We start from the raw sequence: 23,170 nt of genomic DNA on the forward strand, positions 1-23,170 counted from the left end.
GCCTGGTGCGAATTCAACCTTCACGACTTCCAGTGAAGGCTGCACATTTTTCTGAAAGTGAGGGCTTACAGGTGCAATTAATGTTTGCCAGGCGAGCAAATAAACCAGCGCAGGACGCAAAGTCTGAGATCCTCACTGAAAAAAGAGAGTTCATTCTCACTATATTAGTGCATTTGATTACTATAATTGTGAAAAATTGCGAAAAGGGAAATGGTTTGCTTGCAATAAACTAGCAACTGGTTATAATTTTTCCATATTTGTCTTTGAAGACTTAACTGCTGTAAAGTGTTATAAGAAAAAGTACATAAGGGACGTTCGAAAACCACGCGGATTTAATGTCGCTTAGAAAACTTCTTTAAGCAAAAAGGGCCATATTTTAAAAAGTGTTTGGAACAGTGTCTGCGCATGGTAAGCGCTGTATAAATCCTTTAAATAAACAAGAATGCATAGGTCAAAAGACCTCCGTGTTTTGAACACTACCAAAAGAATAATATCCTTACTTATCTGCAAAATACTTAACCGCGATTAGGCAGCATGGGATTTTTCAATTAGGTCTTTTATTCCCCTCAAGTATTCCGTTTGACTGTCCCCTGGTTAGGCGTCTTGTCTGATCTATCTTCTACTGAAAGTAACTCTCGAGTCAGAGGAAGAAACAGAAGGAGGAAACGCCCCGGTTTACTTAGAAACGGTTGTGGATTGTCGGGAGATAGAGGGGGAAGAGGGGTTGCCTGTGCGGACAGAAAGAAAAGAGAATGAGAGAACGGCAGCATTTCAAGCCTCATCGCCCCTCAGCGACATCCTTTTCAGCGAAAGTTGGTTGAAGGCTTACTAAGAGCCCGGGCAGAAGAAAAGATGTCCGCGCACAGAGCAAACCACGGCTCTTTCCTTTTCAAAGATTTGTACAATGAGATAATGAGACCGAAAGACATGAGAGACTTTCCTGGAGACGAAATGCCGTTAGGAGAGAAAGCCCAGGATGAGGATCTAAAGGGAATGGAGGAGGGGGGAATCTGCCGTCTTCCCGAAATTGGTCATTTAGCCCATGTTTTGTGTTTATGTGATTTAGCTCACTGAAAGTCGTGGGAGTAAGATGTAGAATGCCAAGATGCGGAAACATCAGGCTCAATGGCCTTGATCCCCCTTCCAACTCTTCTACCCATTTAATTTTGCAGCTGTTTAAATTACAATTTTTGTACCTGTGTTTCTAAGTTTGGCGATCTTGACTTAGTTTTTTATTGTCCCACAAAACATGGGTTTTCTTGCACAGAATAATGAAGTGCTTACTTGCTGTAATTCTGAAATTCTCCTTGCGCCATTTAGGGAAGGAACCTAGGATTTAAAAAAAAAAAAAAATCTTGGTCTGCTTTTTTTTCATTAGGGCACTCTAATGTTTCAAGATTAATTGTCACATACTTTGCTATTTGTAACCTCTCTGAATCCTTTAAGATGCTCTTTACAGTTACTTAAAAAGTGTCTGTCTGCCATTCCAATGTTTGGTTTCTCTTAGAAAGTCACCAAGGCATGATACCACTTTAAAAAAATGGTTTAACTTGGTTTTCAGTGAAATTGTAGGCAGCTCTGTTATGTAAAGCCTATGTTAGTCTGAGAAGCCTATGTGCTATAGTTCAAATTAAGAAATCCAACTTTGGGCCTGTCTGAAATATATATTTTAATTATTTACGAGCTTTCTCTTGCAAAGGGAAGACAAACAGGTTGCTCTGAGAAGTGGTAGTCTATTTGCAATTGCTGGGGCAGGTGACAAGCACGTGCATCTGTGGGCAGCTTTGTTGGGCTGCCCTCCCCGACTGCAAGGCTATTGTGAGCTGGCAGTGCTTTAAAGTGTGTGAAAAAGCTGCACCCTGAGGGTGGAGGGCAAGGGCAAGATCCTTGTAAATTTTAATACCTTTCTCAACATCAGGCTGGCAGAAGGCAGGCCAACCTAGGGTCACGTAATACAGGATACATATTAGCAAGCCAGTAAAGTAAAACAAAGCAGAAAGCAAGGGCAAACTAGGCCCACCAACCTTGAAGTCAACTATAAAAAGGAACTGCTTTACTAGTTAACAATTATTCTTGCTTGGTCACATAAAGTGCATCATATTTCTTGGCTCACCCCAATAGGTGCTATTTATTTGTTACATCGAAAACTCTGAGGTTGGAAATCTTAGACCCAAAGCCTCCTTTCTTTGGAGTTAGAATGTTTAAATTGATCTCTGTTATTAAGGGGTAATTTATTTAAGAGCTTTTATTTCATTAATGGTGTTATTAGTTCTTAGCACATGCCGAAGAATGAAATCTGGTTTTATTGCTGGACCCTTGAGGAGAAGGTTGTATAATTAAGTAACTAGTATTCCATACCCCTGTAAGCCACAGCCAAAAGATACCTACACTCACTCTGTCAGCTTCTTTGTGAGGGTTAAATTGATATTGGCAGGGTTTTTTTCAAGGAGATTCTTTTGAATTTTTATTTTCTTGAAGTCGGTTTGACTGGAATTCTTTTTTTTTTTTTTTCCTCTTTAAGGGTATGGTTAGATACATTCACTTCTCTTATGGATATATTTTTTTTTTTAATCTTTTAACTGACTACTTCGGAATCCTCTGGAGTAGGGGGTACACAATAAATGGTTTGAACTGAAAATCTTTTTGAAATTAATGATTTCCTTGCTTCTTTCCACATATATAGAATTTAAATTCATTAGCGTAATAAAATAGCAATAAACAACCATGAATTTAAAAGCTGGAAAAGCATTTACTGTTAATGGGATCTTAGTTTAGCTCTGAGCTTCCTGGCAGCCAAGTCAGAAAGAGAATCATAGTGAGTTTTCTAATTCTTGTAACCAGAAAAGAGGAAGCACATCTGTTTTTCAAAAAAGAAAAACTTTATCCAGTAGCTGACTTTTAAAACTACATAACTGCTTTTTTCACAGACTTTAAAATTTTTATTTTATCTAAAAAAAATTATTTACTTTATCTAAAATTCCCTTCCAAGTATCTGTATTAATTACAACATGAACATTCATATTATGTATAAATGAAGACAGTAGTTTATCTCCTAATATCTGAATGAGCCATCTACTAAGCTCTCAAGTTTATTAATTGACATAAATAGGACCAGTACCTCAAACAGTTACAAAAATCTGAATTCTCCATAGGAAAGTGTTTGCTTCCAGTTTTAGAAAAAAAATTAAATAAAAGATTACTGGAACTGGCTGGTTGGCATTATTTGATGAGAGTGAAAGAGAGAAACACTATAGGTTTTTAAGTACCCAATGCTGTGAAGAATATGAGTAAAATTATTTCTCTCTAGGATGCAGATGAACACCTATATTTCCATAATACTTTCATTGGAAATATTATTAGATATGTGTACATTTTATGCCCTTGTCTGCTTATTTTAAAATTGATAGATGACTTTTTGGGGAGGGGAACTCTCCTAGATTGGAAATAAGATGTTGCTAATTTTAGATTTTCTGTGGGGAAAAAAAAATAGCAGGCTATTTTTGGACCTTCATGCTTTGCAAACCTATTGAAGTACATACTTTATGAGAAACATAGAAAAATAGCAAGTTCCCCCTGTGCCCCCTGCCAGACAGGACTATATTGGTTCTAGCAGATACAAATTTAACTAACTCTGGGGATCTGTTGGTTGAAAGACAAAACACAGAAGTTTTAAAATTTTTCTGCCTATACCCTTCAAAATAATTTAATGTAATAATGTATTGTGGGCATTGGAGATAGAAATATTTTTTAGAGATAGATTTTGGTCTTAAGTAATAGCTCATTCCATTTCTAGGATATGAATACTTAAAAAAAATAACAGTTCTCTTAGGAACTGCAACATTCATCAAGGCAGTGCATCCTCTTTGAAAACAGAATGTTGTGGTGCTTAGCAGAGAGCAAACATGCTCAGCTGTAGGATGGAAAAGGCTGTGTACTGTGCTTTGAATATGTAAAAAAGGTGTACCTTGAATATGTAAGAAATGTGCACCTTGAATATGTAATAAAGGTGTTTCCGTAGCACTTTTAACCTGAGAATCCTAGGGCGTCATTGAATCATGCATGAATCAAAACTCAGAGCATTGTAAAGTTTACTTCTCAAGGCTGGCTATCAGGATTTTGTTAGAATAGTCTCAACAGGAACATATTAATTAATTAAGTCTGAAAATAGGTCAAGATATGGACAGCAAATAGAAAACCCATACAAATGGTGTTTATGGACACTTAAGTGTTTATCCATCTATAAGTAGACCGAAGAATCTGTATACAGATAGCATATAAAAAGCGCGAAATAATTAAAAGTTTTTAAATTGACATGACTTGATTGTTAATATATAACAGACTATGGTAATATCTGGCACAGACCAGTAGTTCAAGTCATAGAGGAAGACGTTGCATTGTGTAATTAAACCACCATTTGTAACATGGAATTTACAAATTTTGTAGGTTTTGTATTTTCTCTATCTGAAAATTGCATTCATTATATTTAAGTTTATTTTAGATATTGAAATACCTTATCTCTTGTCTATTCTGTCATCTATATTTTTAAATCAGTTCCTTCAATTTTAAAAATGTACACACTTGGAAAAGCAGACTTTAGTGTTTTGAATCTCTTGGTGCAAGGGGAATAAGATAGTTATATTAAAGGATTGGGAGAGTGAGTCTCTCTGGTGTTCAGGGGAAACACCTCAAAAATCATGTTCTATTTGTGTGAACCCATGAAATATTGATAAATAAACTATATATTTGTTTACATAGATTCCAGTTGTGATAACAAAGCTGTGAACAAAATTTAAAATTGAAAAATTCTAACGATAACAATGTTTTTGTGTGAATTGGGAAAAGAATGTCTACACTTTGATTTTAACAATGAAATACTGTTCTCATTCAAAAATGTAGTTTGAGAACTACTATGTGGAACATCGCAGTAGGGGCTAAATAAGCAGAACTGTGGGGAAATGATCTAAAAATGAAACCAAAGAGAGTATGAACACAGATCACTAACAGAATTGTTAGTTTGTATACTTGAAAGTAGTAAGACTCAGTTATTAATCATGCCTGAATTTTTGGACTGTGTCTCTCTTAAATTTGTTCTCATTTCCAGACCACTGAGGTATTAAATACCTACTTTGAGCTTTTCCCTGCTAAGCAGTGTGGGTAATACCTGGTGAATGAGACCAAATTCCCACTCTCCAGAAATAGCAGGAGAAATAATACAGGAGTCTAAACACAAAGGACTGTTACACAAGATGGGATTTACTCAAGGCCAAAGAGAAAGAAATCTGCATGCTGTGGCATAAAGTGAAAAATTAATTTTTAGAGGGTGATTTCATCAGTGGTCGTTCCAAAATTTTTGTGTAGGATTAGAGGCAACGATCCTGTTGGAAGGGTGGGGGTGACCCAAAGATTTTTGTCTTCAATTTCCACTTATATAAAAAGCACAATTTTCATTTAGATACTACGTTTACTGAGATGTCTTTGTATTGCTGTCAGACATTATGAGGAGTGTTGTCTAATCCTATATCAATCCTTTGGTGCAATCGTAGGATTAAAAGAAAAAGTGGCATTTGAGCAGTCTTAAAAGATGTCTGGAATAGCAACAATCCTAAACATACTTTCCTGGAGAGGGAGCAGCATTTACAAAGATACATAGAGGCTAAAGATGTAGGTCATTCTTAGGGAAAGAAATAATCCTTAGCTAGAGTGAAGAATATGGAGGAGAGGTGGGCAGAAGGGAGAGAGTTGTCTGGGGGACATGAATTAGGTTGTAGCCACATTGCGGAGACTCTTGCCTGCCCGCAAGATCCATAATTAATTAGATTGATCCAATCGTGTTTCTTCCTTGTTTTGTCATCACTAATTTGAATTGAAAACATCGCAGTAGAAGAAAAATTCCAGGAAAATTTGTGTTTCTAAATGGAATTTTTGATACTCCTTGTTTTTCTGTTTAAGTCTTTGGCCACTGGAAGAGAATTGTCAGGACTGTTAACTTGGCCTTTGGGAAACCCATAGTATTTAATTACATTTCTTGGGTTTATTTAATATGACCCACTTTAGATGAAAGAATGTGTTTGCTGTCTATTTTGTGGAGTATTCACAGAATTATGCCATGACTTGCACATCAATATTTATAGATTTGTTTAAAAATCTGCCATGTCATTATTAAATTCAGCACAGTTATACTCTCAAGGTTTAAGAGAACTTTCTAAAAGTGAGATTTTTTCAACTTCATTAACTTGAGAGTAACTGTGGTACATGAACACAGCAAATTATCACAGATTTACCCAGATCAGGTACTTGCAGTGGACGATTGAGCCTTGATTCTTTCCTGCTACTTTCTTGCTGAAAGAAAAAAGTAAGTTACAGTTACGTTTCTACAGGGTGCCGTAGGGATTTTACAATTAAGGTGTCCTTTAACTGTTTCTAGACTCATAAATTTACATTCTTCCCTGAAAGGCCCTATGGAAGTGAAAGTCACTTGCATTTAAACATTGAATATTCAATCAATAAACAACAGTAATGTTTAAAAAAGAAACGCAAGACAGCCTTAAAATAGTGATTTTCTTTGTCAGTGCATGGCAGGTAAGAGTAAAAGAGCTCCTATTAGTGAACAAAGGTTAACAAGGTTGGGTTATTATTGAATTATTGAATCAGAGTGGAAAACTTGTAGTGCTGAGATTTGGCATAGGATATTACCTTACATCCAGCTTCAATCTACTGGTCAATCATCTAGTGAGCTCTTTAGGGAATTCAAAAGCAATGTGACATGTGATTTTTTGTGTGTGTGGGGGGGGGAGTTTACCATCCAGCGATTTCATTAATGATTAGAATAGCTACCATTTCACAAGTGCTTTCTTTGTGTCAGTTAGCTAACAAAGCACTATGTGGCTTCATTTCTTTTTTTTTTTATTCGTTTATTTGTTTATTTACAGCATAACAGTGTTCATTGTTTTGGCATCACACCCAGTGCTCCATGCAGTACGTGCCCTCCCTATTACCCACCACCTGGTTCCTCAACCTCCCACCCCCCCCCCCCACCCCCCGCCGCCCCTTCATAACCCTCTGGTTGTTTTTCAGAGTCCATAGTCTCTCATGGTTCATCTCCCCTTCCAGTTTCCCTCAACTCCCTCTCCTCTCCATCTCCCCATGTCCTCCATGTTATTTGTTATGCTCCACAAATAAGTGAGACCATATGATACTTGACTCTCTCTGCTTGACTTATTTCGCTCAGCATAATCTCTTCCAGTCCTGTCCATGTTGCTACAAAAGTTGGGTATTCATCCTTTCTGATGGAGGCACAATACTCCATTGTGTATATGTACCACATCTTCCTTATCCATTCATCCGCTGAAGGGCATCTTGGTTCTTTCCACAGTTTGGCGACCGCAGCCATTGCTGCAATAAACATTGGGGTACAGATGGCCCTTCTTTTCACTACATCTGTATCTTTGGGGTAAATACCCAGCAGTGCAATTGCAGGGTCATAGGGAAGCTCTATTCTTAATTTCTTCAGGAGTCTCCACACTGTTCTCCAAAGTGGCTGCACTAACTTGCATTCCCACCAACAGTGTAAGAGGGTTCCCCTTTCTCCACATCCTCTCCAACACACGTTGTTTCCTGTCTTGCTAATTTTGGCTATTCTAACTGGTGTCAGGTGGTATCTCAATGTTGTTTTAATTTGAATCTCCCTGATGGCTAGTGATGATGAACATTTTTTCATGTGTCTGATAGCCATTTGTATGTCTTCATTGGAGAAGTGTCTGTTCATATCTTCTGCCCATTTTTCGATATGATTATCTGTTTTGTGTGTGTCGAGTTTGAGAAGTTCTTTATAGATCCTGGATATCAACCTTTTGTCTGTACTGTCATTTGCAAATATCTTCTCCCATTCCGTGGGTTGCCTTTTTGTTTTGTTGACTGTTTCCTTTGCTGTGCAGAAGCTTTTGATCTTGATGAAGTCCCAAAAGTTCATTTTTGCTTTTGTTTCCTTTGCCTTTGGAGACATATCTTGAAAGAAGTTGCTGTGGCTCATATCGAAGAGGTTACTGCCTATGTTCTCCTCTAGGATTCTGATAGATTCCTGTCTCACGTTGAGGTCTTTTATCCATTTCAAGTTTATCTTTGTGTATGGTGTAAGAGAATGGTCAAGTTTCATTCTTCTACATATCGCTGTCCAGTTTTCCCAGCACCATTTATTGAAGAGACTGTCTTTTTTCCATTGAATATTTTTTCCTGTTTTGTCGAAGATTATTTGACCATAGAGTTGAGGGTCCATATCTGGGCTCTCCACTCTATTCCACTGGTCTATGTGTCTGTTTTTATGCCAGTACTATGCTGTCTTGGTGATCACAGCTTTGTAGTAAAGCTTGAAATCGGGTAACGTGATGCCGCCAGTTTTGTTTTTGTTTTTCAACATTTCCTTAGCAATTAGGGGCCTCTTCTGATTCCAGACAAATTTTAGGATTATTTCCTCCAGCTCTTTGAAAAATACTGGTGGAATTTTGATCGGAATGGCATTAAAAGTATAGATTGCTCTAGGCAGTATAGACATTTTAACAATGTTTATTCTTCCAATCCAAGAGCATGGAGCAGTCTTCCATCTTTTTGTGTCTTCTTCAATTTCTTTCATGAGTGTTCTGTAGTTCCTCGAGTACAGGTCCTTTACCTCTTTGGTTAGGTTTATTCCCAGGTATCTTATGGTTCTTGGTGCTATAGTAAATGGAATCGATTCTCTAATTTCCCTTTCTGTATTTTCATTGTTAGTGTATAAGAAAGATGTGGCTTCATTTCTTTAATCCTCACCGGAACTCCTTGAGGTAGGACAATCATCATCTTTATTTTACCGGTGAGAAATCAGACCCAGTGAGGTTAAATAACTGCCCAAGGGTTTATGGGTAATAAGTGGCAGAGTCTACCACTTGACTCCAGAAATCCACAACTGGGCCAGTGCTCTTACCCATTACTGGATATGGCCTCCAAAAAAGATGCATGTGACACAGATACAGCCAGTGCAAACAGGTAGAAGCAATGTGCAGCTTGAGAAAAATTTGTTTCCCAAAGATCACTTATACATGTATTGTTTGGAGTGCCAAATCTCATAGCAGCTATGTGATACCTAGTAGTTTTTTTGTTTTGGTTTGGATGTGTGTGTGTGTGTGTGTGTGTGTTTTGTTTGTTTATTTTGAGGGTTTACATTCAAAAAGCCTAACTACTTAACAACAGGAATGTTTGTGGTTGGATATAAACTTTGGCTTCAGACACTAAGGGGTCATTCCCAACTCTGTCACTAGACACATGGCCTTGAGCACAGTCCTTTCTGAAACTAGGACCTCAGGGGTTAATGATACCTAATAAAGGGTAAGGAACATATAAAATAATGGGTGTCAAGTGCTTGGTAATATGCTTGACACATGAAAAGAGACAGATATTTTAGCTAATTAACTGTGGGTCCTGAGCATAGGGTACCAACTTCCTTGTTACCTTTTATTTTTATTGAAATTGAAACCATGTTTTATTCTTTTATATTATAGTACCAATATATGATTATTGCAGAAAAATTAGTAAATTGAGTTAGCAGTAACATTTAAATTGCCATTTAACCTGATAATCAATCACATTAGTTATAAGGATGATTATCCTTCCAATTTTATATATTTTTTCATTTTCACAAAACATGAAGTCATTTTGCCTAATGCTATTTGGTAGATTGCTTTTTAAACCTAAGTTAGTATAGTGAACATTTCCTCTACTTTATTAAATAGTGCATAACATCTTTTTTCTTTTTTCCCCGATAGTGTAGTCGTCTTTGGTATGGATGTATCATAAATTTACTTAGCTGTTTCTTATTGGGCATTTAAATGTTTACAACTTTTTTCCATTATGAACAATGCTGAAGTTTAGAGAAAACTTATAGGTAAAAAAAAATGTGCACATGTTTTATTTGTAGTCTAAATTATCAAGAATAGAATCAGATGACCAAAGAGCATTCAAATTGTAATCAGTTTTGATATTTCCTGCCAAATTACCTTTAATAACAGTTGAACCAACTTACAGCTCTGCCAGCAGTGTGCAAGAATATTCATTTTTCTGAATCATCATCAACAGTAGATAGTTCCATAGTTGCCAGCCTGATAGGTGAAATACTATCTATCATTTTCATGTTAGTTTTTATTATTAATGATGTTAGTCTTTTTTTGTAATCTTAATGACTAATTTTATATTTTTTTTGTGACTGTTAAATTATTTAAATTATACTTAACTTTTCTCTTGAGATAGTTGTCTTTTTTCTTTTTATTACTGAGTCAAAGCTGCTAAATATAAACCAAGGCACTTAATGTTTGTCTCATATATTAAAAATATACATATGTATTTATTTCAGTTTGTTTTGTTAGCATGTTCTCATCCATGTTGTAGTATGTGTCATGATTTTATGCTGAACAGTAGTCTGTTGTATGTAATACTGCATTTTGTGTATCCCTTCAACTATTTATATAGTTGGTAGAGCTTGCAACTCATGATCTTGGACTTACACATTCCAGCCCCAGCTTGGGTGTAGAGATTACTTAGAAAAAAAAAAAATGCTTATACTTTAGAATCGTTTTCTCAATGTCTTTTTTTTTTTTTTTAATTTTAAAGATTTTCTTATCTTTTGCAGGAGAGAGAGCATGCATGAGTGAGGGCAGGAAGGAGGGGTTGGGCTTGGGGCGGGGCAGAGGGAGAAGCAGACTCCTCACTGAGCAGGAGCCCCAGGCAGGCCAGATTCAGTCCCTAGCACCCTGGGATCATGACCTGAGCTGAAGGCGGGTGCTTAACCAACAGACAACAGTCTGAATTGTCCCTAAGGGAAAACAGTCTGAATTGTCCCTAAATTGGGAATGTTAGATGCCTCTTAGTAGGAATGTGTATTTTAGGGGGTGCCTGGGTGGCTCAGTGGGTTAAAGCCTCTGCCTTCAGCTCAGGTCATGATTCTGGGGTCCTGGGATGGAGCCCCACATCGGGCTCTCTGCTCAGCAGGGAGCCTGCTCCCCCCCCCACTTGTGATTTCTCTCTCTGTCAAATAAATAAATAAAATCTTTTAAAAAAAGAATGTGTATTTTAGGAAAAGGATTCTTTTTTAAAGATTTGTTTTATTTATTTGAGGGAGAGAGAGAGAATGAGAGCAAGCAAGCGTGAGGGGGAAGGTCAGAGGGAGAAGCAGGGAGTCCGATGTGGGACTCAGCCCTGGGACTCCAGAATGATGACCTGAGCTAAAGGCAGTTGCTCAACCAACTGAGACACCCAGGCACTCTAGGAAAAGGATGTTTGCAGGCTTAAATGATTTGCTATTTTTTTTTTTTTCAAATTCTAGTCTTCAGAGGGTTAATGTATTTTTGGCTTGAGGGCCAGCTCCTTGAGTCTGCCTGCCCATCCAAGCTACCTGAAGGCATTCCTGTTTTGTCGTATATTATTTCTGTCCTTGCTAATGGACCCATTAATTTTCTTTCTTTTTGGAGTTCCTGCCATAGTAATGACATTACTGAGCCCGTTAATTGTGGAAGTGTTGGAGGTAGTGTGTGTGTCTGATTGGCAGGGGTAGGTATAAATCAGATATCATTTTAAAATAGAGACTTAATGTAAATAATGCTAAAATGCTAAACTGTAGATGCTAGTCCACAGGTCAGGGATGGAAAAGAGAAATGAGACTGGCATTTTATGAGAAAACTCCATGGGTGTTTAAGAATAATTTATTTGAAAAAGTTATGTTTCTTCTATTCTTTGCAGAGGTATGGACAAGCTCCTAGAAGAAAGAAACTACAGTTGACCCTGTAACAACATGGGTTTCAACGGTGCAGATCCATTTATGTGTGGATTATTTTTTATGCATATGGTACAGTACTGTAAGTATATTTTCTCTTTCTTTTGATTTTTATTTATTTTTTGAAAGATTTTATTTATTTATTTGACAGACAGAGATCACAAGTAGGCAGAGAGGCAGGCAGAGAGAGAGGCTCCCCGCAGAGCAGAGAGCCCGATGGGGGCTCGATCCCAGGACTCTGGGATCATGACCTGAGCTGAAGGCAGAGGCTTTAACCCACTGAGCCACCCAGGCGCCCCTCTTTTGATTTTTATAATGTTTTCTTTTCTCTAGCTTACTTTATTATAAGAATAGAGTATATAATACATATACAAAATTTGTGCTAATTGTTATTGGTAAAGTTTCTGGTCAACATTAGGCTACTAGTTGTTATGTTCTTGGAGAGTCAAAACTTATATGCAAATTTTTACTATGTAAGGGTTAGCACCCCTAACCCCTATGTTGATCAAGGGTCAACTGTATTAGATTGGTGGTGTTTATTCTTCCCGACCCTGCATTAGACTGGTGGTGTTTATTCTTCCCTGTTTTATGTATATTGGAAAGAGCAATGGCTTAGGAATCATGCGGACTTTGGAATCATACAGACTTAAGTTATTGGCTCTGTCACTTGGTAGCCTGTGTTATCCTAGCCATAATTAATTTTTCTTCTAAGACTTAGTTTCAGCTGTAAAAGATACATCACTCAGTTGTTTTAAAGATCAAATAAGATAAATAACATGAAATCTCCTAGCAATATATATAGTCCATTGTGTATTCTCAATGAAGGTCAGTTTCCTTTTCCTTCTTCCCTAAATAACAACAAAAATAGTCTGTATGGGGAAATGCATTTGTACCACTGAAACCGAATGTCAACTCTTCTTGGTTAATGGGTGAATAAAGATAATGTCGGAATTTTTCAAAATGTATCAGTTTTCCTATATATAGCTTTCATTTCACACCTTGCTAAATTATGGTTCTTGTAAATCTCCTTGAACTTTATCATTACAAAGCACACTGTAAGCAGGATGGAATTAACATTATCCCTGGTCTATAAAGTATGGTACCTGCATTCCTAGTGATTGACAGGATACATGTGTGTACTGTTGTCGCCAAGGGACATATTCTTGCCTGAGTCCCACAGCAGTGTTTCACCACCTGTAACTGTGCTGAATGAAAATGGTCCCATCAATCATTTCTGTAGCTTTTCCTCATAGAAGCAGTCTTGATAAGGATAAAAATCCAGGACATCACAGTATCAACAATCCTTTCTTCTTCAAAGGCATCTTTCAGACAAGGCTCTAACAGTCCCTTAAAAACATTAATTATATAAATCTTATACACTATTGCTTTGTGGGAGGTGAAATATTTAGTAAAAATGCTCATCCGAACAGAGGTTGTCTGTGTGGGGGCAGGATGGAAATATGAAAAGTGGGAAGTGGGTGCTCAGCATGCATTCATTGCTGATACAAGGTCAACTGTGTGCTTGGCTAGTCCTGTGCACACTTCTGCTAGGTTTTCAACTAGTATAAAATACAGGCTATTCTTTGTTAGAAATTTGTGAGTGGTATGAACTACTTGAATACTAAAGATGTTAATTCTTAAGGTTAATTCTGCATACTGCATACCCAACGGCACCCTTAGGTCATATGATGAAGAAGCAATTGAAGGTTGAGCTCAGATTGAGTCAGAATGGCTCCGTCTGACGCCTGTAGGAAATTAAATGGCAAATGAGAAACTTGCGGGCCCTTTGTCAGAGTGGTAGAGAATGATTTAGTGGAGAAGTGAGCTTTAAATTTATCAGCAGCAGTGTATAGGATTTATATGATTTATGTGTTAGTGCCTACACTTCTTTGTTTTGTTTCATTTTTGTTTTATCTTACGATTATTGTTCCCAATCTGGGGCCCTTTTATCACCAGTGAGTCACAATAGTAGTCACAAATATTTTTTTTGGAAAAAAAGTCATTATTTTTAAAAGCCCAGAATGATCACATACATACCTTTTATTTTAATCTTTAATAACACTTTTTAGGCAACTGAATAACATATTTATTTATATCACAATAATATATTTACATCACAATGATTATATCACAATGATTTATATCACAGTGATTTATATCACAAAATATCTCTCTATATGGATATTTATATCACAATGATAAATAACATATTTATTTATATCGCAAAGACTCTGGATATCACTAATAAAAATGTCACTTGTCTTTAAAGTTTCAGTATTTCAGCTGTCTTCAGAGTTTCATTTTTTACCTTTTAGGATTTCTTAACATGTATGTCATTTTTGAACCTCTTAGGATTTCTAATAATTTATGTGTTTTTGATTAATCTTTAAAATGGAAAGACAAATGAATAGTTTTGTTGTTTGTTTGATAGGTAATTTTTTTTTTTTTTTTTTGTAATGTAGAATTAGTGTAGAAATAGTAAAGAGATCCTTGGTGTCTAGAATCTAGCACAGCACCTATTACACATAAGTAGTTTTTAAAAGAATCAAAACTATTGTCGTAAACCATTTCCCTTGGTTGAAATCTTTGCTAATTTGATCCTTTGTTTCTGATAAACTCAATATTTCTACATTTTATAAATATAATTTAAAATAGAAGGATTATTTTCTCTGATGAAAATCATATACTTTCACATAGTTATACTCATCCAGAAAATAGTCTGACAGTTGATGAGAACTACCTGGAGTGAACACTAGTTATCTTCCCAGTACCTATTTACCCCTTGCCCCCCAAGTGACAATTCTCAAATTTTCCTTTGAAGAGCCACACCCATGACCAGGTCATAGCCATTAGCTGAGGTGAGATTGAACTGATTCTAGTCCGGGGGGACACCCTGAATTGGGATAGACCAACCAATCAGAACGTGCCCCTTGTGCTTGCTCTAGGATTATGTATACCCAGACCGCTGGGATTGATCAACCAGGGAGCATACTGAGATGTGAGAACACATGAAACCCTCCTTCCTGGGAGGCTGTTTTGGAATTCTGAAGGATGCCCGAAGATGGCATTATAAAGAAGGGCAAAACCAAGGAAATTGTAGGCAAAGAGAGCCATGTTCCTGACTGAGCTATACCTGAAACCAGTCTCAACGCTGAATCTTACTGTTTTATGAGCCATTGGGTCCCTTTTGTTTTTAAGCCAGTTTGTATATGGTTGCCTGTCCTTTGCAAGGGGAAGAAAACCTTAATGGATATATAGCCTCATCCTAATCATATTCTTTTTTTTTAAGATTTTATTTATTTATTTGACAGACAGAGATCACAAGTAGGCAGAGGCAGGCAGAGAGAGAGGGGGAAGTAGGCCTCCCGCTGAGCAGAGAGCCAGATGTGGGGCTCCATCCCAGGACCCTGGGATCATGACCTGAGCCGAAGGCAAAGGCTTTAACCCACTGAGCCACCCAGGTGCCCCTAATCATATTCTTTTGCAGGAACTGTTAAAAAAATCTTAGGTTCTCCACAAGATATTTTGATTACGTTTTTGTTTTAGAGAGAGACACAACTAATTCCAAAAGCACAAAAGTTCCTCTGATTAGAATACAAACATACATTTATGTGTTTTAAATAATAAAACCCCTAGCAAAACAGGTTGAAGTTTATAAGAAACTCATAAGTATTCCATACTTTTTTTCCCCACAAGTACCCAAGATATTATGGGTTTTCGCATGGCACAATCAATTCATCTATCTTTACACACCCCTGATACCTATTATTATACCTTTAAGGCACTGTTCGTTAGAAAAAATCTATTTTGAAGGAAGTTAGAAAACAAGTCGTTGTTAACAAGAAGTCCATTTAGGTAACCTTTGCAGAGTTGGTGTTTTTTTTTTCATGCCAACAAGTCTTTTTGCTTTATATTCTGCCTTGGTTTCTGTCTTTGTTCATTTCAAAACCTCCCCAAGTCAGACTTTCCACGAAGAGTCATTCAAAACAGAATATATTTGGAATTCGGCTTCTCATGACCTAGTTGTATCACAAGAGGGATCAAAGAGGTTTTGTTCTGTTTCTATAATCAGCCATTTCTTTGAGAGGACAGATTCATAAGAGTTTGAATTATGCTTAGAAATGCATACAAGGCAAGCAGCTACATGGCATTTTAATTACCTCCCTCCACTCCAATGAAAAACAACACCAGGCACAAACAGACGTCTCAGGTTAAATTCAGTTGATTCACTTAACATACCAAATAATTTGATTGTTTCTTTTCTCCCTGGTCTTTTTCTTTTCTTTTTTAAATTTTAGTCTGTTTGCTCTCCTCACTCTTCCTTTTTATTTCTGAAGCACTCACCTTTTGCTAGTGTTAAGAAAATTCCTACTGGACAAATTCTTCTTGCTAGACTCTCCATGATATAGTATTAATATTCACAAAGGGAACAGATGGCTGCCTTTGGAATCCACCAATTATAGTAGTACCTTGCTTAGTCCGAATTGACTAATTAAAATCCTCAATTAACTAGAATGGAAAATTCAGCATGTACAACCCCTATGGTGACCTCATGTTATAGCAAGTTTGCAAATGAGTGTTTAGAATTCTTTCCCTGCCCTTTAAGGGGACAAAAACAAAAGGCAAGGAAACAGACTCATCTAAGGGATTGATTTATGAAAACTCTGAGGAAACTCAAACCCTGATATCCATGGCATCAGTATACATCTAACCAAAGTTCCCATATTTTTCAAAATAAACATCTATAATTTTGTTCTTTTCAATCATCAATGAAATTCAGATTAATCAATATTTTGAGATTTTCATTTCTATATTCAATTTGATGAGCATTTACTGAACCTCCATAGTACTCAAAATACTATGCTGCTGGGGCACCTGGGTGGCTAGGTTGGTTAAGCATCTGCCTTTGGCTCAGGTCATGATCTCAGGGTCCTGGGGATCAAGCCCCAAATTGGGTTCCCTGCCCAGTGGGGAGCCTGCTTTTCCCTCTCCTTCCCACTCCTGCTCTTTCAGTCTCTCTCTCTCTCTCAAATAAATAAAATCTTAAAAAAAAAAAAAAAAATTACCATGCTGTTAAGGCTCCCTCCCCCAAGAGTTTTCTAGTTACCACTGCTGCCTAAGAAATCACCCAAAACTGATGGTTTAAAATAACAGCAGACATTTTATTATGATCACAGATTCTGTGGGACAGGAATTCAGGAAGGCCTCAGATGGATGGTTCTGGCATTGAGTGTCTCTTGTGGCTGCACTAGGGTAGTGGTCAGACCTAGGAGAGAAGGGGGTTGGAGGAACTGAGGACTTTATCTTCCTTCAAGCAGCTTCAGGGTTTATCGATGGGGTGTCTCTGAGTGGGCTAGTTTGGACTTCCTTGCAGCATGATGGCCTCAACACAGTTGTGTCCTTTACATGGCAGTTCAGAGCAAATGTTCTGGCTATCGAGGTGGAAGCTAATCACCTTTTATGACCTAACCATTCAAGTCAAGCTGTGTCCTTGTTGCTACATTCTGTTGATTACAAGTGAGTCCCCTGTCCCTCAAAATTCAGGAGGGAAGAGAGTTAGATTTTCTACCTCATTGAGGGAGTGATAAGTTTCTAGGAAAGCATGTGGGACTGAGAATGTGGTCATCTTTGAAAGATACAGTTTGCCAGGAGGAATGAAATACAACATTTTTTCCAAAGAAACTCATAGTCTAGTGGATAAAACCATGATTCTCAAACTATGCATCCAAGTACTCCAGATATCTGTTAACAAATTCACAGGTAGCCTCAGGATACTTTACGTTTTTGAGGGAAACAATATGATGTCTGTCAGACACCACGTGAATTATTACCAGTAGGGTGTTTAGACCTAATTACTTACAAAGTGGAACTATTGGGCATTTCTTTTTTCCTAGTTATGCTATGAAAAAAACTTACGGAGACAGAAAAGGTTTTGGAATCTTTGAGATAAAAACAAGACAGAGACAACTAGTCTTAGCAGGACCATAACTGACATATGTAGGGTCCAGGGCATGAATATAAGTATTCATGCTAGTAGCTTCTTCCTTTCTTTTCCCATTATTGGGTGACATGAATGTGTGTGGACATGCCAGCCTTATGCCCTTTTACCCAAGCTCTGTGGATTCTCTCCCCCAGTTCAATAGCAGATTCTCCTGGGCCCTTGGAGTGAGTAGCCCAGAGGTAAGTTAGCCCTCTGGATGAAGGGCCAGTGGAAGAAGCCCGCACAGACGCAGACTCTGGATTTAAGCTAGGAATTCTGGAATTCCAGGTACCTGAGACACGATCTAGGAAAGGAGATCAGGATTCTGGATGAGCATGCCCCTTTGCCTTGCAGATCCTTAGCCCATTTGGAGGGGAATGGCTTGAGGGCCTTCTAAAATACAGGGGCCTGGGCAAGTCCTGATCTAAGGGAGGTACTGAGTCCCAGCACAGAATCTGGCATATAATTGGTCCTCAAGTTGTATTTGATGAGTAAACTAATCCAGAGCAGAGTCTGATAAATATGATGACAGAGATTAAATACCTGCTGCTATGGAAATTGAAACAAAGAACAATTAATTCTAACTAGGTGTCTTGGGAAGGCTTCTGTGCATGTTACCTTCAAGGATGAGGGAGAGAAGAAGCAGGAAGAAGTGGGATAGGAACTCAGTGAAATGTAGAGTTAACAAAGTTGCTAGAGGCAAGCATCAAAAGAAGATCTAAAACTGTGTTCACCATCAGTGGTGAATCTGAGTTTAATAATTTTCCAAAGCATACACAGAGGGACTGTCTTTCAAAAAAAGAATGTGAAATTAGATGTAAAAAGATCACACAAGTTGTACATTTATAAAAGCTCACAAAGTCACAAATACCAAAGAAAAGTCTAAAAAGAGGAAGGGTGCTTGGCTGGCTCAGTCAGAAGAACATATGACTCTTGATCTTGGGATTGGAGTTCAAACCCCATGTTAGGTGTAGAGATTGCTTAAATAAATAAAACTTAAAAAGCCCCCAAAGAGCAATTTTATTTTATTTTATTTTATTATTTTTAAAGATTTTATTTATTTATCTGACAGACAGAGATCACAGGTAGGCAGAGAGGCAGGCAGAGAGAGAATGGGGAGCAGGCTCCCTGCTGAGCAGAGAGCCCGATGCGGGGCTCAATCCCAGGACCCTGAGATCATGACCTGAGCTGAAGGCAGAGGGCTTTAATCCACTGAACTACCCAGGCACCCGCCCCCCCAAAGAGCAATTTTAAATTAATTAGCTGTCTGCCACACTTCTATAACACTTAAAATATTGTTTTGGCTGTGTAGTCTGACTGCCTTTTTTTTTTTTTTTTACTTCGTCTTTATTAAATATCAATTTTATTCTGTAGAAAGAATAGAAAAATAATTTGCTCTAGGGTTGATTGGATATTTAAAAAATTATTTATAGTTTATAAAATTTTAATACCATCATTATTAGTAATGACATGCAGACTGCTGTCGACCACTGTCAATTGAGGAAACCTCTTGTCATGCTATTGAACTATTACAGACCTGCTCTATTTTTGGTATAGTTACAGGTCTCTTCCCTTCAAACCTAGCAATCCTGAAATATTCTGTTTCATACAGCTACCATAAACTATAAAAAATGTGGAGCTTTTATAATTGTCTGTACTGCATTCTCAAATATATTCCTGAGAGGAGAAAGCATCTCTTTTGACTAGATCTTGATGGAAACCAAACCCTCTGTTAAAATTTTATGCACTTGATGATGGGAAGAATTTTCTACATATTAGCTTCTGGCCCCATAATTCCAACCTCCACCACCACATGCTGTCAGACTGAGCTATGTAATAACCTCTGGCTCTGTACCTTGTGTCAAGAGGCCAGTAGAATTGACACAGTGGACAGTAAGAATATTCTTAGAATCTGTCCCTACACTGGGATAGCTAGCTGGCAATAACTTTCATGGAACTTAACTGTGAACCATATAAATGATGATATACTGAAATTGTGTGTATCAATCAGCTTAATCAACTGCTCCTTAACTCATATCCTCAAAGGCACAAGGCTACCAATACCACCTAGTATAAGGAGAACCTGGAGAGGAAAGAGACAGTGGCCTTAATCAATTGCTATTAAAAAAAAGTTACTTTGCACATTTTACAAGATCATGTGCCCATATGAACCCAATGCCGTGGCCCTCCCAGGACCCTAGAAGGGCCCATGCAGACTAGGCGCTTGAAGCTTAAACCTCATTCCTGTAAATCCATCTCTGCTCAGCATTGTCCCTCTATGACTAAAGGAAAGAAGTAGCCCAAACTGAGAAAGCATATTCTGTAATAGAAATAATACTGGACTGAAATCTGGGGAACTGAAACTTTGGTTCCAGCTCTCCTAGCTCTGTTCCTTTGGGCCACCGTCTGGGACTTAGGCTTGTTATCTGTTAAGTATTGGCCCTTCCTCATCTGCAAAAAGGAAATGGGAAATTGGCATTCCAGTGTGGGACCTGGGAAGTAAATCATATTGAATTATGCAAATTATGTACATTTTAGTCCATATTATTTCCATCAATTATTACTGCCATTTCCATAACTCACATTAATGTGAGAATTATAACCAGTATTCAAGAACTTAAAAATAGTTTTCTCTGATGCAGAGAGGTGGACGTACCGCAAAACACTCAGGAGAAACAAGAACAAACAAATCGTCATTCTGAATACCATCACTGAAAGTACACTGGAGCATTTTTCCTCTGGGAAAAAAAGTAAGCCTTTCAAAAAAATGTGCAGAAGTCGCATAAGCTTCTGTAAAAACACTTCAGTGCAGAAATTTATATAGCAAAAAATACAGGTCTCATCTCCAAATTTTACTCCCGAGAGGAATTACTGCTAACAGTTTAGACAAGTGTGTAGCCTTCTAGAACTAATCTATGTGCACACAATGGCAGATGACATTTTGAAATATTAACCGAGGGGTTTTCTTTCCACTGCATTTCCTGGTGGTCCTGCCCTTTCACCCATTCCGTCAGCTAGCACATTCGGTGTTCACTGCCTCCGGGAAAAGATAACCCAACTGCTTACATTAAAAAAAGGAAGTCAACAACTTTTGAGTCTCTAATTCTCAAGTTTCTAGTCCTTGAGGGGATAGAAAGACACAGGGAATAAAAGATTTGGAAGAATATATAGTAAGTCAGAAGAGGCCTTAGAGCTTTTGAGATGAGATTTAAAAAAAAAAGATTTCAGTTCTTGGGAGAGGAGAGAGATGTAGGAAGAAAGGACCTCTGGCAACTTATGCTGCTTTTCTCTGAAAATTAGAAAAAGGGCACCTTTTGGTGAATGAATTGCAATAAAGCACCATGTGAAGCAGGTACTTCCTAGGGCAGTGGCTTAGACAGCTAACAACACCTTTGTGCAAAGATAAAAGCCCGTCCTTCTTCCAGCAGCCTTGGCCCCATGCCAAGGGTCTTGCCTTTCTAGATCTCAGCCCTATTCATGCCTCAGCAAGTGTCTCTCTACAGTGTTCAAACTACGTAACTGTATGAGACACTTTCCTTGTGGGTTCCTGAGAAAGAAGGTCTTCTGTCCTGCCTCCCTAATTCAAGTGAACTTGGTAGTAAAGAGACAGGACAAAAGCAGGCTTAGGTTTGGTTTAGTTTGAGTAGTGGGTAGGAAGAAAGTAAGTTTTCGTTTGGATAGGTGTTTGTAAGGACCCGAGGTAGAAATATTAAGTAGGCAGTTGGGTTATGTGAATTTGGTTGCAGGGGATTGACTTGGGATTGAGACGTGCATATTTGAATTCTTAGCACAGAAAAGCTATTTTAAATCATTGAGAATAAAAGAGCTCATCTGTGAAGAGGAGGGAAAACAGAAGAGAAGGCTCAGAATGGGATCTCCAAAGCTGCAACCCTTCTGAGGACCGCTTCCATGAGCAAGCTTCAGAGTCTTCAAACACATGAAACACTTCCTTGCCCCAGATTCTGGTCTTCTGTGAAAGAAGCGTTCCAGGGTGCACCTTCACTGCACCACAATCGATACATCCAGCTGCATCTCTTCAGTCATCTCTTACCAAAATGACTAGGAAGAGGAATACCCAACAGAAGAAAAATACAGAGGATGGACCTTCTGCAACAGAGCTAATGGCTATCGACATAGACAATATGTCGGAAAAGAAATTCAGACTAACAATTATCCAGGCAATAGATAGGTTGGAGAAAGCCATGGATGACCAAACGGAATTGATTAGGGCAGAACTGAATGCCACCAGGGATGATGTTCACAATGTTAGGGCAGAACTGAAAGCCACCAGAGACGATGTTTAAAATGCTCTCAATGAGTTCCAATCTAATCTAAATTCTCTAAAAGCTAGGGTAACTGAGACAGAAGATAGAATTAGTGATCTGGAGGACAAACAGATAGAGAGAAAGGATCAGGAGGAAGCCTGGAACAAACAGCTCAGAAGCCACGAAAACAGAATCAGGGAAATAAATGATGCCATTAAACATTCCAACATCAGAATTATTGGAATCACTGAAGGGGAGGAAAAAGAAAGAAGTCTAGAAGATATAGTGGAAGAAGTTGTCTATGAAAATTTTCCCAATCTCACGAATGGAAACAACGTTCATGTACTAGAGGCAGAGAGATTTCCCCCCAAGATTTTAGATTCTCGAAAGTCCGTGCGACACCTTATAGTTAAAATGAGGAATTATGTTTCAAGACAGACCCTCTTAAAAGCAGCTAGGACAAAGAAGCTCCTTACATACAGAGGAAAGCCCATTAGAATAACGTCAGACCTGTCCACAGAGACCTGGCAAGCCAGGAAGGGCTGGCAAAATATATTCAGAGTACTAAATGAGAAGAACATGTAGCCAAGAATACTCTATCCAGCAAGACTGACATTTAAAATGGATGGAGAGATAAAGAGTTTCCAAGACCAGCAAGGCTTAAAAGACTATGCAACCACCAAGCTGACACTGCAGGAAATATTAAGGAGGGGGGGTCCTATAAAAGAGAAAAAATCCTAAGAATATCATTGAACAGAAATATAGAAACAATCTACAGACAGAAAGACTCCAAAGGTAACACAATGTCAATAAAAACCTATCTCTCAATAATCACTCTCAATGTGAATGGCCTAAATGAGCCCATAAAACGACACAGGGTTGCAGATTGGATAAAACGACAGGACCCATCCATATGTTGTCTACAAGAGACCCATTTTGAACCTAAGGATACACCCAGACTGAAAGTGAAGGGATGGAGAAGCATGTTTCATGCTAATGGGCCTCAAAAGAAGGCCGGAGTAGCGATTCTCATATCAGATAAATTAGATTTTAAACTAAAGACTGTAGTCAGAGATACAGAAGGACACTACACAATTCTTAAAGGGACTATCCACCAGGAAGATCTAACAATTG

General features: G+C 38.0%; 1 long non-coding RNA gene across 1 annotated transcript in view; it reads left to right on the forward strand.

Annotated features, from left to right (window-relative positions):
- Window positions 1-23,170, forward strand: part of LOC123942488 — a 158,138-nt gene that overhangs the window by 1,449 nt on the left and 133,519 nt on the right. The window contains exon 2 of the long non-coding RNA XR_006818429.1: window positions 11,758-11,873. This is a non-coding gene — a long non-coding RNA (uncharacterized LOC123942488). The remainder of the gene's footprint in view (window positions 1-11,757; window positions 11,874-23,170) is intronic.

The sequence above is a fragment of the Meles meles genome, chromosome 5 (assembly GCF_922984935.1).
Source record: "Meles meles chromosome 5, mMelMel3.1 paternal haplotype, whole genome shotgun sequence".
NCBI classification, from domain to species: domain Eukaryota; kingdom Metazoa; phylum Chordata; class Mammalia; order Carnivora; family Mustelidae; genus Meles; species Meles meles.